Here is a 16,102-nt window from a genome sequence, read left to right as displayed (position 1 = left end):
TGTTGACTGAAAAAAAAATATTTATTTGAAAGAAAATTTAAAGTCTACTTACTCGATTATTGGTGGTAAGTGGTATAGTAAAGGACGAGACGCCAGCACCCTGTCTCAAAGACGTTCCATCCTTAAATGGAGTAAGTCAGGGTCAGAATGGTTAGGAAATCTCTAACAAGCCCACCTCGTTATCACCCTCTCTGTAAAATGAATACCAGGTACCTCATACCAGAAGTCTCAAGCCTAGTCACTATTCCTTGGGAAATTCAGGGCAACTAGGGCCTAGGTTCCAGTGTATGAATATTCCTACCTTCAGGGGATATTCATACTGATAAGAGTCAGGGCTAGGCCAGGGTGTCCGTAGGGTGTGACCGTTTCCTTCTTCCTAGCCGTTGAAGGCCTAGTCCCTTGTCCTTATCCTTATGTGTTCATTCTGGTGAACTTTCCTCCTCCTCCTCCCCATAATCCATGACAGATTAAAAGACTGCAGCTTCAACCCGGAGCCCAAGTTGCGAGGCATATTAGTACTTGATAAAGTCCCCCCAGGCCTCTGTACGTAGGGAGCACATTACTGTTTTGGGGAGCCTGTGTTTTTTCCAACCCCATATAAAACCTAGTACTGTCGCTTGCAGTCTTTTAGTAGCTTTAAAGAAACTGTCACCAATTATGTAGAAATTAGATATACGAATTTTGGTAAGATAGACATTTTAACAAGGGCTTTAGGACCAAAAAAAGAGATTGGTATTGATTTCCACTTCCTAAAGAGAGAGGAAACCTCTCGTAGTAGTGGGACATATTTGCTTTTATATAGTGTAAGGTAGGCCAGATTCAATGAACTCCCAATTATTTAATCAAATCCACTTTCCAGGTATAGGGATAAAGGCCTTTAATACGTTGAACTAAGGTATCCGGCATATTTACTGGTAGGGCTTTCATTTTTGTTGAAATTTATTTTGTACCATACTCGTCCAACACCCTATGCAGATTGGGTAATGCTAATAAAGGAGTGTCAGCAAGATATTGTCTGCATACAATGCAATTGTAAAATTTTTGGTTTTGATAGACACCCCTGTAATATCAGGATGTCTGCAGATTGTAGCTGCAAGAGGCTCTATGCATACTCTGGTACCATTTTTTATATTTTTAACCGTGGGGAGTTGGTATGTGGAAATTTAACTTTCACTGTGGGGTTAGAATAAAGGGCTGAAATCGCATTCAGTAAGGGCCCCCATTTTCCCAGCCACTGCAAAACCTTTATGAATGGCCAGCTAGGGGGGTCAAAGGCTTTTTCAGCATTAATACTAAGAATTACTGCACCAGTATCCATTTTATTAAGGGCATCAATGATATCAATTTTTTGCCTAGTGTTGGCACCCGCCTGACGGGCCGAGATAAACCCAACCTGGTCTGTGGCTATAGTAGTAGGTAAATAGGACTCCAGGCGGGTAAAGGTTTTAAAATCACTGTTGAGAAGAGCTATTGGGCAGTAACTGGTAGGATTTTGGGGACCCTTACCCAGCTTGGGGAACACTGAAATATAGGAGTGGAGCATTGAACTTGGAATAGGGGAACCTTCTAGAAAGCTATTGTAAAGGTCAGTCATGTGTGGAACCAGAATGGGAGTGTATGTTTTATATTAGCTGTATGAGAAGCCATCGGGGCCCAGAGCTTTATGATGGGGAAGGTTAGATATTCCTTCCAGTATTTCCTCTCCTGTTATCTCCTTATTAGGAGCTTCAATTAGGGAATTCTCGAAAACAAGGAAATCACAGTTGTGTGGATACTTTTACTCATTGGCAAGCTAGAGGCAATTCCTGTTTCGGCCTAATGTACTGTAGAGCAGTGATTTTCAACCACTGTTCCGCGGCACACTAGTGTGCCGTGAGAGTTCTTCAGCAGTGCCGTTGGAAATTAGCCAAGTCAGAGGAGGATTGCCATGGTTACATGAGTGTGAGTTGATCTCGGAGCCCTGGCTCAGTTCCAGAGCCTTGCCTTACCCCTCCCTGCTGCATCTATAGGGAGCCAGCTACATCAATAGGGATGCTGGGGATGTCTTTCTGTGTGAAAAGGCTCTGTGTAACAGTGGGGAGTGGCAAGGGAGGCAGAGAGGGCGGGAGGGCAGTCTGAGGTGAGCAGTGCTGGTTAACAGTTCTTTTTCTTGTGCAGCACATAATTCTCCGATGACAGGTGAATTGTAGCTTTCCTGTCACTATAGTCTTGTAGTGCAATGTCTGTGCAATGATTAAAGCTCTCCAATGCTGCAGAGGATAAATCCATCACCCCTAGTGTGACAAAGGAATACAGAGGCTTCTCTCTCTCTCTCTCTCTCTCTCTCTCTCTCTCTCTCTCTCTCTCTCTTTTCTCTCTTTTTTTAGCAGTTTTACTCAGATCAATATTTAGGTATACCATGTTACTGAGTACTGAAGAAACCATCCACCATTCCAGAATATTTCAGTGCAAAATATACCTACTAAAATATGACACAGTTTTCACAAAATGTGTTGCACTCTATTATTTTAAAGCTTAGGAGCCTTTTAGCAAGCCTTGTGTTACAAATGTTAATTTCTGGATGTGGCAGGTAAAATTTTGTTGAATTAAATGTGGGAGTCTCCAGGTTTGTTTCTTTAAAGCCCTGTGTTACTCTTATCCACAGCAAGTGAGTGGATGGGCTAATAACACATCAAACTATTTGGGCCAGGAGTTTGCACATGTTCATTTTTTTTAATATTTAAAGTGAACTTTATTCTGCAAAAGGATCATTTTAAAGCGGAAGTAAAAAAAAAAAAAAAAAGAAAAATAAATAGTATATAATATTGTGCCATACATGTTCATTCTCTTATGCAAGGTAAACAATATATATATTAAATATAAAGTATACTCTGTATATATATATATATATGTATAAATTAATATATATTTAGCTTTTTTATTGTTGGTAGATCATTTTGACTTGGTCATTTTAAAAGTAGCTTGCAAGACAAAAAAGTGTGGGCACCCCTGATCCAAGTCTTCTAAACAGGCCCAGGTTTGGCACTGAGTGAATATAAATAAATTGAGAAACTATATTGTCATTATATATACTGTATTAAGCTACAGAGTGTCATTTTGTAACATTTTAGGTTTGAGGTGTGCCTCAGGATTTTTTCAATGTAAAAAATGTGCCGTGGCTCAAAAAAGGTTGAGAGGACTGTGGGACCGAATGTAGATTATCCCAAAAAAAGCGTCAAAAAGTTGATATTTGTGCATGAGTTGTGGTCGGGGGGTTGGAATTTGGGTCTACCGCATGTCTGAAGTCACCGGATATCAACAGGTAGGTGTAGGAAAGGGTCATAATTTGTGTAAGGACTTGTTCCAGAAAAGGGAAGCTAAGAGGAGTTAGGTGCATAAAGATAACATAATACTATATCCTTTGTTCCCATCCTGCCCTGTAATACTAGAAAACGATGATCCGGATCTTTGATTGATTTGGTGAGGGCGGAGTAAGTGTTTGTGTGGAGGAGTATAGCCACCAATCCCGATTTCTTAGTTTTAGCTGGGGTCATGAAAGTTTGTGAGAATTGGCGATTGGCAAAGGGTGTTATTAAGGCCTAAGTGTGTCTCTTGTACAAAAGCTACATCTGCCTCTTGTCTTTTCAATTCCTGCAAAAGTAGCTTATGTTTAGCATAAGAGTTCAACCCATTAGCATTATTAGAACAATATTTAGGTTTATTCATGTATGTCAGTGGAAGATCAGAACCAAGAATAGACATGAATAATAGCCCTTATGCAAGGCCTACTAAGCATTCCATTCAAGTCCAAGGACCCGACCCATAGGGGAGAAGGGGAAAATGGCAGGGATGGTAGTTAGAGCAGGGTAAGAGAGAGAAAATGAGAAATATAAAAAAACAAACATTTTTGAACAAAGTCAGATAGAACTTGGACTGGAGCCTTCCCTGGCAGACAAAAAATTTGTAGGACATGGCAGGAGGTCCCAGTGGGCGCATGATAGGAGCCACCAATCAGAAATATTGATCATTATACATGAACTTGGCATAGTTGTACCCAGCCTGCCAACCAGGTTGCATTCAAACAAGTTAAAGAAGGCATACTCCAATGAATATTAAAAAATTAAAAAAAAAAAAAAAGATTGGGATATAGTTACACATGGCTGTTAAGCAGGCACAAAACCAATGGGTAAGACCTTAGCCTGCATGTGTTACACTTTTCCCCTACATTGCATCGATGGTGTGATGTAAGAATGTATTCAAATAAAAAGCATATTATCCTATGAGATTACCATGATTTTACTGGACCCGGTGCATCCAAAAGAAATAGGACTACTTCCCCCCACAATCATTAATCACACATTATATAAAAAGATTGTGCTAGCATGATTTTACTTTGAGGATCCAACTGTAGTAGGACCTCATGGCGTTGGTAAAGCATGAATACAAATCACATGAAATTAAAGCAGCAAACATTAAATACCAAAGGCTTACGAATCCCCCGAGAGTGAGTTCTGGAGAGAAGAGGTCCCCATCTTAACTTCTAGGTGTCAAGGTAGATATAGTGTCATCTCTAAGCATAGTCATGTTGGGGATTGTGTACTAGGGATGAGCGAAGGGCCTCTGACAGTCTTGTGAAAACTTCCTCGAACTTCCCATGGATGAAATTTCAACAAACCGATTTAGCAAATTCCATTAAAGTAAATAGGCCGAATTTAAACATTAATAGCAAAGCCCTCATACATGTTAGAACCACCAGAGTTGCTAGGTATGTGTAGGAGAACAGTGGCAACAAGCGAAAATACAAAAGTTCCAAAAGCCCTTGTGGTTTTCCAGAAAAAAGCAGGCAAAGTGACAGCAGGCAAATCGGAATATTACGTTATGGACAGTGTACAGAAGGCAGCATAAACATTAGGACATTGAGAAAGGGTGGCGCTACGTGTGGACTCAACCCACTAGCAGCAGCCCCTGGCATCAAAACAGCAGGAGACCACATTGCTACCTGGCTTCATGACCTGGATGACATGTATTAGGAATGCCATCCATAAATTTGTGGACAAGTAGCGCAGTAACATTAGGCAAAAAGGATGGAGGACCAGAGACAGAGCGTGAGTCAGAGAGAGCAGTAGCAGTGTGTGGCCTCTGGTCAGCTATCGCCAGGGAGACCGCATTGGTAAGTGTCATGGAGAGCTGGGTGTAGTGCATCGTCAATGCCACCTAGAAATGTGTAATACAATTTTAGTGAATAGAGTACTGACAGGCGGCAGCAGCAACAGCAGGAAGAAGAGACAGTGGGCCCTGAAAAGGAGCAGGGACCGCATTGGTAACCGGCATCTAGAGCTAGGTGTAGTGCATCATCAATGCCACCCAGAAGTGTACAATTTTACTGAATTGAGTAATGACAGGCGGCAGGAGCAGCAGGAGGAGGCGGAGGGCCCTGAGATGGAGCGGGGACTGCATTGGTAACTGGCATCTAGAGCTGGGTGTAGTGCATCATCAATGCCACCTAAAATTGTACAAATTTAGTAAATGGAGTACTGACAGGTGGCAGAAGCAGCAGCAGCAGGAGCAGACAGTGGGCCCTGAGACGGAGCGGGGACCGCTTTGGTAACTGGCATCTAGAGCTGGGTGTAGTGCATCATCAATGCCACCCAGAAGCGTACAATTTTAGTGAATGGAGTACTGACAGGCGGCAACAGCAGCAGCAGGAGGTGGCGGTTGGGCCCTGGGACAGAGCCGGGACTGAATTATTAACTGGCATCTAGAGCTGAGTGTAGTGCATCATCAATGCCACCCAGATGTGTACAGTTTTAGTGAATGGTGTACTGACAGGCGGCAGCAGCAACAGCAAGAGGAGGAAGCTGTGGGCCCTGAGATTGAGCGCGGCCCACATTGGTAACTAGCATCTGGAGCTGGGTGTAGTGCATCGTCAATGCCACACAGAAATATACAATTTTACTGAATGGAGTACTGACAGGCGGCAGCAGCAGGTGCAGGAGGTGGGCCTTGAGACAGAGCGGGGACCACTGGCATCTACAGCTTGGTGTATTGCATCATCAATGCAACCCAGAAGTGTACAGTCTTAGTGTATGAAGTACTGACAGGCGGCAAAAGCAGGAGGAAGAGGCGGTGGGCCCTTATATGGAGCGTGGAACACATTGGTAACTGGCATCTAGAGCTGGGTGTAGTGCATCGTCAATGCCACCCAGAAGTTTACAATTTTAGTGAATGGAGTACGGACAGGCGGCAGCAGCAGCAACGGTAGGAGGGGGTGGGCCCTAAGACGGAGTGTGGACCTCATTGGTAACTTGCATCTAGAGCTGGGTGTAGTTTATCGTCAATGCCACCCAGATGTGCACAATTTTACTGAATGGAGTACTGACAGGCGGCAGCAGCCGCAGCAGGAGGAGGTGGTTTGCCCTGAGACAAATGGGACCGCATTGGTAACTGGCATCTAGAGCTGGGTGTAGTCCATCGTCAATGCCACCCAGAAATGTGTAATACAAATATTGGAAATTTGTGATTAAACCTAGAAGGGCCAGACCAAGATGTTTTGTGCGCCAGCACTGTTTCTGTGGTCTGTGGTGCCGGAAGCGGTAAGAAGGTAGACAATATTGCTAGTTTACATCATGAAGTGGGTGACATGAATGCCCACCCTCATTCTTACAATACTTAGCTGAAAAATTAGGCAAAGGCAATGGTACCTATCAGTGTGGCAGTACTGGGGGATTTCATCTACAGTTTGTTGGCCTCCCAGGAGCAGCAGAAATGTAAAGTATATTGCTGGCTGGCACAATGACAAGCATGACATTGGCGATGAATGCCACCCGTGGATGTTGCATTAACTAGCGGAAAAATTCAACCGAGGCAGTTTCAGGTGACAGAGTGTTGGTGATAGCCAGCCACAGACACGGTGGAGGCGGTGTCCGCCTGAGCTCCCTGTGTGGAATGTGGTGTGCGGAACTCCTCACACAGCCGGTCGCATAGTATTCTGCTCAGGTGGGTCACCTTTTCTTTACTTTGCCCCCGGTTGGGTAGAAACTGTGACATTTTGTCTTTGTTGCAGTGATCCAGAAGGGTGGCAGGCCAGCCAGTAATCATCCTGGTTTCTGATGCTGTAAATGTGGGGATCCCTCCATAGGCATTGCAACATGTGGCCACACATATGAAAGATGGGTTCCCTGGGCTCATCCTCCTCCTGTTGCTCAGTAGGCACCAAAACATCCTCCACCCCATCACCCACCTCCTCCTCTTCAAGCTGCAGCAGTTCCTTTTGTTCCATCGCCCGCACAATGCCTGGGGCGTGACAGCACAAATGCGGGTTGGACGGGTACTGTCCAGCAGCCCCAACATGATCTCCCTCATCATCATAATTATCTTCCTCCTCCTCCTCCTCTTGAAACTCCTGATGCTGGCCACTGTCCCTTCTTGCTCCTCCTGATGTTGTCTGTGCGCTATGAAGTGTAATGTCACCCTCATCCTCCTCCCCAATTTCTTCCCCTTCTCTCCCATCTCCACTTTCCATCAGGCCACACAGGGTATTATCAAGCAAAAAGATGATGGGTTTGACCTCGTTCCACCCTGACCACACTCGACTCACAATGTTTGTGGCCTGGTCAAAGGGGTCTCAATGCCTGGGGCGTGACAGCACAAATGCAGGTTGGACAGGTACTGTCCAGCAGCCCCAACATGATCTCCCTCATCATCATCATAATCATCTTCCTCCTCCTCCTCTTGAAACTCCTGATGCTAGCCAGTGTCCCTTCTTGCTCCTCCTGATTCTGGCTGTGCGCTATGGAGTGTAATGTCACCCTCATCCTCCTCCCCAATTTCTTTCCCTTCTCTCCCATCTCCACATTCCATCAGGACACACAGGGTATTATCAAGCAGAAAGATGATGGGTATGCCGTCGTTCCAGCCTGACTGCTCTCGACTCACAACATTTGTGGCCTGCTCAAAGGGGCACAGTACCTTGCACAGCGTCCCCATCTGCAGCCACTGGTCACTGGTAAAATAGCTCAGTTGTGTGGCTGTACGAAGGCCCTCACTGCCTCCATGCACCACGCTGACCAAGTAATGGCAGATTGCTATCTTTTGCTCACACAGATGCTGGAGCATGTGCAGAGTGGAGTTCCATCTAGTCACAGTGTCACAAATCAGTCTATGGGGTGGCAGCCCCTGTTGGCGCTTGATCATGCTAAGCGCCACGGCAGCAGTAGGGGATCGGCGGTCATGGCTACAGATGGAGTAAGCCTGTCTTAGTAAGTCCTGCAGTTTTGGGTACGTGCAGAGGAACTTCTTCACCACCAGGTTCAGTACGTGCGCAAAGCAAGGCACATGTGTAATGCAGCCCATGCGCAGCGGGGCCACAATGTTGGCCCCGTTGTCGCACACTATGTTGCCTGTTGTGAGCTGGGAGGTAGTCAGCCAAGCCTCAACCTCTCTGTGTAAAGTGGACAAGAGTTCTCTAGTGGTGTGACTTTTCTTCCCCAAGGACACCAGATTCTGCACTGCCTGGCAACACGTGTGCTTGAGGAAGCAGTTGTGGCGTGCCCGCCTAACCACAGTGTCCTTCCCTGCTGGCCTTTAAGGAGGAGTGTTGAAAAGAGAGGGGTTGACAGTAGAAGGAATGCAGGAATAGGAGGAGGGAGAGGACTGGGGTTGCCATTGCTTTCCCATCACACCCCTCGGCGGGGGTACCAGGTGCTGTATAGCCTTTTGCAGACTACCGTCCACTGAGCCACCCAGTGAGCCGTGAAGGACAGAGTCCCAATCTGTGCCTGGTTGTCCAGCTGTCTATGGTGACGTGCATTTGGCTGGACACCGAGAATGCCAATGCCCGGGAGAGGTTATCTAATACATGTCCATTTAAATTGGGTAGAGCTGTGAGGGAGAAGTAATGCCTGCTTGGTATTTTCCGCCGCTGCTCGGCACAGGCCATCAGGTCATGGAAGAGAGCCGAGTCCACAATGCTGTACGGCAGTAGCTGCAAGACCAATAGTTTGGCTAGACGTGAATTGAGTTTAATAACTCTTTTGTTGGAAGGGCCCATAGCCTGATGCCTTCCGCAGAACTCTGATAGACTGGGCTGAAGAGACTGGGAGCTAGGGGAGCTGAAGGGGTCACTGAAGTACCCATCTTTCGGCGTCAAACATCGTCTGCCACCACAAAACCTGCGGGCAGAAACTGATACTTCATCGCCGCTAGAAGTCTGTCTGGCACCAACCTCTTTAGACATAGTAGCAATAACAGTTGGAGGTGTAGAAGGAGTCAATGGAGGTGGAAGAAGAAACGATGACGTGGTTGAACCTCCATTTAGAGAACGCAAGTACTGCTCCTGCTTTGATTTGTGGTTTTTGCGCTTGTGGGAAAGCAGGGATGTTGTACCCAAATGTTATCCAGCCTGTGCTTCGCAGATCTGCCGGTGGCACAGGATGCAGATTGCTATGCACCCGTCATCGTATTTCAACGTGAAAAAGGACCACACTGGAGAGGTGCATGCAACCACTCTGCTGCTCTTTTACTTTGCCTGCCTCTGCATCTGCTGGGTGCCCTGCTTCTGCTCAAGCTCCACCTCCCCCACGGTCATATCTTCTCTGAAAGTTCCCCTGCTTGTGCCCACTCCTCTGTCTTTTCTTTGGGACTCACATGAGGCAGATTGGCGGCCCCTTCCATCTCCAGTCTTACTGCTGCTGCCTTTCCTCTACGTCTGTTTTGGAACTGCTACTAGCCCTTACACGCATCAGTGGTTTCCAGGTGACATCATGGTCATCATCATCCTCATTTTCATCTAAGCCAACCTCTGCAAAGGCAGCCACAGATCCAGAAGCCTTGCCCAGCAAGTGCTGACCACACTCTCAAAGGGTATCAAAGTCTGCCCCCTGCTCTGATATTCTCACTGACAGATCCTCAGGCTGTTCGTTAAACAACAAGGGAGAGTCAGATACAGGGCCACGCTAACTCCTGTCTTTGCTCCTGTCACGGCTGTGCTGGTTGCTGCTGCTTCTGCAGAAGAAGAGCCTGCTGCACTTGAGGTCCCTGAGACCCAGTCCACAATACTCTCCACATGTATGATTGTTTTCCGCCCTCTCAATACATCTACCAGCTTACTGGTGCTCCGCACACATCTCAGACCTTTTTGACAGCTTGTGCTGCTGCTGCCTCCAACAGTTTGCTGCTGCTGCTGTCCTACAGTGGCGGACTCCCCGGGAGTACGCCGCCTGCCAGATGCGGCAGGTCGCCCAACGCCATGCCTTTCTCTGCGTCTACCGCTCATCTTAAGCTTTTACTTATTCGGGGAAAAATGCACCTTTACCAAACAGTTTCTTTGGTAAATAGGAACAGGTATCAAACACGAAAATATCTGTATTTTTTTTATAGTAGGACAGAATTTTTCTGTACCAAACGGGTTTCTTTGGTAAATAGCAAGAGGTATCAAAAACTGAAATATTTGTATTTTTTTATAGTACGACGGAAATTTTTCTGTACGAAACAGGTTTCTTTGGTAAATAGCAAGAGGTATCAAACACTGAAATATCTGTATTTTTTTTATAGTATGACAGAAATTTTTCTGTACCAAACGGTTTTCTTTGGTAAATAGCAAGAGGTATCACACACTGAAATATCTGTATTTTTTTTATAGTAAGACAGAATTTTTTTTGTACCAAACAGGCTTCTTTGGTAAAAAGCAAAAGGTATCAAAGAGTGAAAAATCTATTTTTTATATAGTAGGACAGAATTTTTTCTGTACCTGTCTTCCTTGGTAAATAGCAAGAGGTATCTAACACTGAAATATCTGAATTTTTTTATAGTAAGACATAAATGTTTCTGTACCAAACGGGCTTCTTTGGTAAATAGCAAGAGGTATTAAACACTGAAATATCTGTATTTTTTTCATAGTAGGATAGAAATTTTTCTGTACCAAACGGGCTTCTTTCTTAAATAGCAAGAGGTATCAAAAACTGAAATATCCCTATTTTTTTATAGTAGGACAGAAATCTTTCTGTACCAAATAGGCTTCTTTGGTAAATAGGAACACTAGATAGAATGACTCACCTCTCCCTTCTTCCCTGTATATATGCCTGTGCTCAAATCTCTCTTGATTGGCTGCTGGGCTTTGCTGTGCATCCTGGGAGCGAATGATTCGCTCTCAGCCACGATTCCCGCCGGAAATAGTCGCTGTTAACGCCCCCCTGCTTTTTCCTTGTTCGTTTGATGAGAAAACAACCTCATGGCGAATCACAAGGCCATTCCTGCTTACATGTTAGGTAAGCGAGAAAGGCCCGATTCGCCACGAGATCGAAATTACAAATGTCGCTCGCTCATTCCTAGTACTTATCTCTCAATTTTCTCAAAAATTGCTGCCGCAGGTGTACTGCTCAATCAAGCATTAAAGCGCACCTAAAAAATTAATTTGTAGTTTACATAAAAGGGAAGACAAATATTGTTTTTGTTTTTAACTGCAACACCCTTTTTTTAAAAAAAAAAAAAAAAAAAGGATAAAGCCCCTTTTATTTTGTCTTGATCACTTCCAAACCCGGGCAGGTGCAGAAGGGGCATTTTTCTCAGTGAGATTTGCACTTTTTCCATTTAACAGCAAGCTATGTCATCTCACGCCTGTGCAGTGCAAGATTGGGTGACGTAACCAGAAGAAGGAAGAAGAAGGCTAAATACAGCGGCACCCCGCACTTCCAGCACGATTGAGGGATTTGCGGAATCAAAGGTAAGTGTGATTTTTTTAAAAACTGCATGGCTGAACCTTTGTCAGGGGTTGTTATTCAGAATGAGGAGGGGTTGCTCCTAAATGTGAACACTGTCCATTTATGGACAGGTCGGGGCCATAGGATGATATAATAGGTGATATCCGAAGTCTGAATTTAGGAAGTTTTTTTGTGACATACAATTATTTTTTCATTTGTAAGCCAATACCAACAATTTGTTAAGTCAGGGGACGTTGCTCTGACAAGCAAGATCTCTGTTACATCTACCCCCCCCCCCCTTGATTTAAACTCCAAATCTTAACTTATACTTGGTTATCTAGTCACTGGATAAAATGTAGACTTGAAACTTGTAACAGCATTTATTTAATACAAAGCAGTTGTAGGAATCAATGCATCTGAAGGTAACATTAAAACTTATAACAGGAAACAATGTAAAGGTTATTTATTTTGCATTTACAAATGCAAATTGTATGCCATAACAAGGGAATAGTGATGTGATTCAATATATAGTTGGAAACTTACTTTATTTTTGTTAAAAACAAAAATGTCCCTTGTGGTATAAGCTGGATTTTGTATGATGCAAGAATTTATATAAATTCAACTTTTTGACTGTTGGAATTTTTTGTTGTTATGTGACTAATCTTATTTTTCCCTCCAAATAATGTTGTAAAAAACCCTTTGAAAGGGGCGTGGCCTGGCGGGCTTCTGTGATGGACGTCTGATCCGTCTCCTCCGCCGGCGCTGATCACAATCCACTGCATCCCAGACAGCAGCAGACGCGATCATGGGCAAACAACGAAGGGCGAGCGTGGGGAGGCTCCCCCCCACCCCAGCACCGCAGCAGACCTCGCATCAGCCCTCCATAAGGGCTTATATCGGGGATCCAACTCCGGCCTCCTCCCCAGCATCTAAGATGGCGCCGTCTCCTTCCCCGCACACGTGGCAGCGGGGAGAGAGAGAACGGAGCCCAGCCAACTCAGAGCTGCAGCCGGCAGATTGCTCTTCAGATGACAGGGAGTCATCTTCATCCCCCCCTCCCAGCCCGGATTCTCCGCCACTGAAGCCGGTGAGTCACTTAGATCACACTGGGGACACATGCACTCCTGCAGCTTCCCCCACCGGGATGAAGGCCCATCTAGTGGACCCCCGGGATTCCACTAAGGGAACAGGGGGATCTATAGCTCACTCCAGCGGCCCCTGTATCCATAAGCAGGCCACTTCTCCTAAGGAGGCCGGGGATATTCCGGAGTCAGGCTTTCCCTCACGTTCATGGGACCCCCCTCCTGTGGATGCCCCCTCAATAGTTGTTAGTGGGGGTCAGAAGAAGGTGGCTTCACATGGCCTAAAGGCCTGGCCAGGCCCCACCATGAGCAGAGAGACGAACCATAGCCTCTTGGGTGATTAGCCTAACCCCCCATGGCAGCATTATCTACAATCCTTACCTACTAAGGATGATTTCCAGAAATTAGTAGCAGAGGTCCAGGCGACGTGCCGCTCTGAAATTGGGGTCCTGCGTGCTGACTTACATTGCCTGGCTGTTAGAGTTGATAACTTGGATGAAACTGTACAACTGACTAAAGAGGATATTACAACGCTATCACGCAAAGTAGGGGACAATGACCAGAAAATAAGAGAGCTTCAGCGGTCACTTGAGGACCTGGACAATAAAGCTAGAAGGAATAATATTAGGGTACGGGGCCTTCCTGAGGCGAGTCGAGACCCTGATCTTAAACCGGTCCTGCAAGCCTTCTTTACCAAGGTTTTGGGGCGCCCATCCTCCCGGGAGGTACCCGGTAGTACAAATATCCAGAGCATTCCGTGCATCCAGGCAACCTGGGACTGCAGCCAGACCTCGAGATGTTATCTGCCAACTAATGGATGCGGATCTGAAGGATGCCATCATTTCTGCGGCCAGAAACATGCGCAACCTTGAATTCGATGGAGCCCCATTACAACTTTATCAGGATCTGTCCTGGCATACACTACAACAACGCCGCTTACTTCAACCCCTACTCACTAGGCTCAGAGATCATTGTATTCCATATAGATGGGGGTTCCCGTTTAGCCTCTCAGTCCGTCATGAAGGGAAAACGGCCTCGCTGCGGTCTCCGGAGGACTTGTCCTCATTCTGCAGTACCTTGGGAATACCCCGCCCTAAACTCCCGGGTTGGGAGCGAGAGGAATTATTGCGACCACGCTCCCCACCATGGCAGACGGTGGCACCCCGGAAGAGAGCCAGGGGCAACCATCCAGGCTCCACGTCTCCGACGGATCGTTCCCCCAACCATCACCGCTGAAACTTTGGACTGGTATCCCGCAAAGTGCCTTTCTTATGTTTTAATTTTTGCTAGTTTTGTTGGGGCTGTCTTGGGTGCTCCTTTGGATGACTCTACTTACACGGTGAGCACTTTTGTACTGCACGTGGTCATCTTGGGGCGCCCGGGGCTGCTACACCAAACAGTTCTCCTCCTGCTGTGGTTGCACATTATGATGCTAGTTCTCTTAAAGCAGTGAACTGAGGACCTGCGGGTGCCCCCCTTTGTTATTTCTTTTGAGATGCCATATTTGTTTCTTATGCTAGAGTTGCGCTGGTCGCCCTTTTTATAGGGCTTCCATACCTAATGTATACTTCTATAAAGCAAAAATTTGCCTTGCGGTGGCTTGCCCTACTGCACGCTACATAGTACCTCCTATTGGGTTCTTTATTACACTATTGATCCTCAGGTTTTTTTATATGTGCATTTTACTATGGTTTCTATATGAAGTGATTCAGTATTTCTGACTGTTTTTCCCTGAAGCAATGTTATATGTGCAGGTTTGCTTTATCACTATAATGTCTGGGTACACCGAGGTCCTGGGGGGGGGGTTCGGGCCAATCTTTGGTGGGACGGCCCTGTCCCTCACCCCAGAGGCCTGCTGCTGGTAGTGGTCGGCGCTGGCCGGCACCACTCTGTTGTTGATGGGATTTACGGATTGGCGTCCTCTGGCCCTCTGGTCCCATGATCCTTCTGGGGGGATTCATGCACTCGCCAGGTGCTTTTGTTCCCTGTCCCCATTCTGGAGACGGTCGGGACCGGCGGATGCTGACTCCTCCCTACTTGCCGTATGGCGAGTACTCACCTATTGGTTTAAATGTTATTTCTTTATTTTGTCAGTTTTAAGACTTGATGTTATTAAAGAGCACCTGTCACATGAATAATAAAGGGGACCTGTCACATGAATATTAAAGAGCACCTGTCCTGTCAAATGAATATTAAAGAGTGCCTATCACATAAATATTAAAGAGCACCTGTCACATTATTATTAAAGAGCACCTGTCACATAAATATTAAAGAGCACCTGTCACATGAATATTAAAGAGAACCTTTCACATGAATATTAAAGAGAACCTTTCACATGAATATTAAAGTGTACCTGTCACATGAATATTAAAGAGAACCTGTCACATGAATATTAAAAAGAACCTGTCACATGAATATTAAAGAGCGCCTGTCACCATAATATTAAAGAGCACCTGTCTCATTAATATTATAGAGAAACTGTCACATCAATATTAAAGAGCACCTGTCACATAAATATTAAAGAGAACCTGTCACATCAATAATAAAGAGCACCTTTCATATCAAAATGAAAGAGAACCTGTCACATCAATACTAAAGAGCATCTGTCACAATATTGATGTGACAGCAGCTCTTAAATTTTGATGTGAAAAGTGCTCCTTATTATTGATGTGACAAGTGCTCTTTAATATTGATGTGACAGGTTCTCTTTATTATACTTGTGACAGGTGCTCTTTAATGTTGATGTGACAGGTCCTCTTTAAAGCTGGGTCTACATGAACGGTTTTAAAAATGCGTTCCTACCACATTTATATGCATTTTTATGCATTTTTACAAGCGTTTTAAAGCTTAACTTCAAAACGCTAAAAAACTTTTACAAACGGCTATGACCCAGTTTACCACGAATTGCCGCAATTTTACATAAGTATTTATAAAACTTTTACTTTTAACCCTTTCAGGGAATGAGTACAGGGGTACATAAACCATTTACTCATTCCCTGAAAGGGTTAAAATATGTGTAAAAAAATTAGACGAGGCTTAAATGTTAAAATATTTTAATAAATGTGTGTGTGTTTGTGTAACCAAACTTTTTTTTTTTCAGGTTATCCTAATGACAGGATGATTCCCATGGCTGCAATCATGACATGAGCACAGCCATGGGACTTTTCCTGACAGTGAGTGATCGCAAGACACTAGGGGTTAAATGAGGACAAGGCTTTCCATTCACCCCTAGTGCTCTGTGATTGGCTGAGGTTTTACATTTCTCAGCCATTCAGCACTAGACTTGAATGGGGAGCCTTGTGCCCATTCATTTCTAGTGCTCTGTGATTGGCTGAGAAATAGGAA

The sequence above is a fragment of the Pyxicephalus adspersus genome, chromosome 1, assembly GCF_032062135.1.
Source record: "Pyxicephalus adspersus chromosome 1, UCB_Pads_2.0, whole genome shotgun sequence".
In the NCBI taxonomy this organism is placed as follows: Eukaryota; Metazoa; Chordata; class Amphibia; order Anura; family Pyxicephalidae; genus Pyxicephalus; species Pyxicephalus adspersus.
This window is presented reverse-complemented; position numbering follows the sequence as displayed.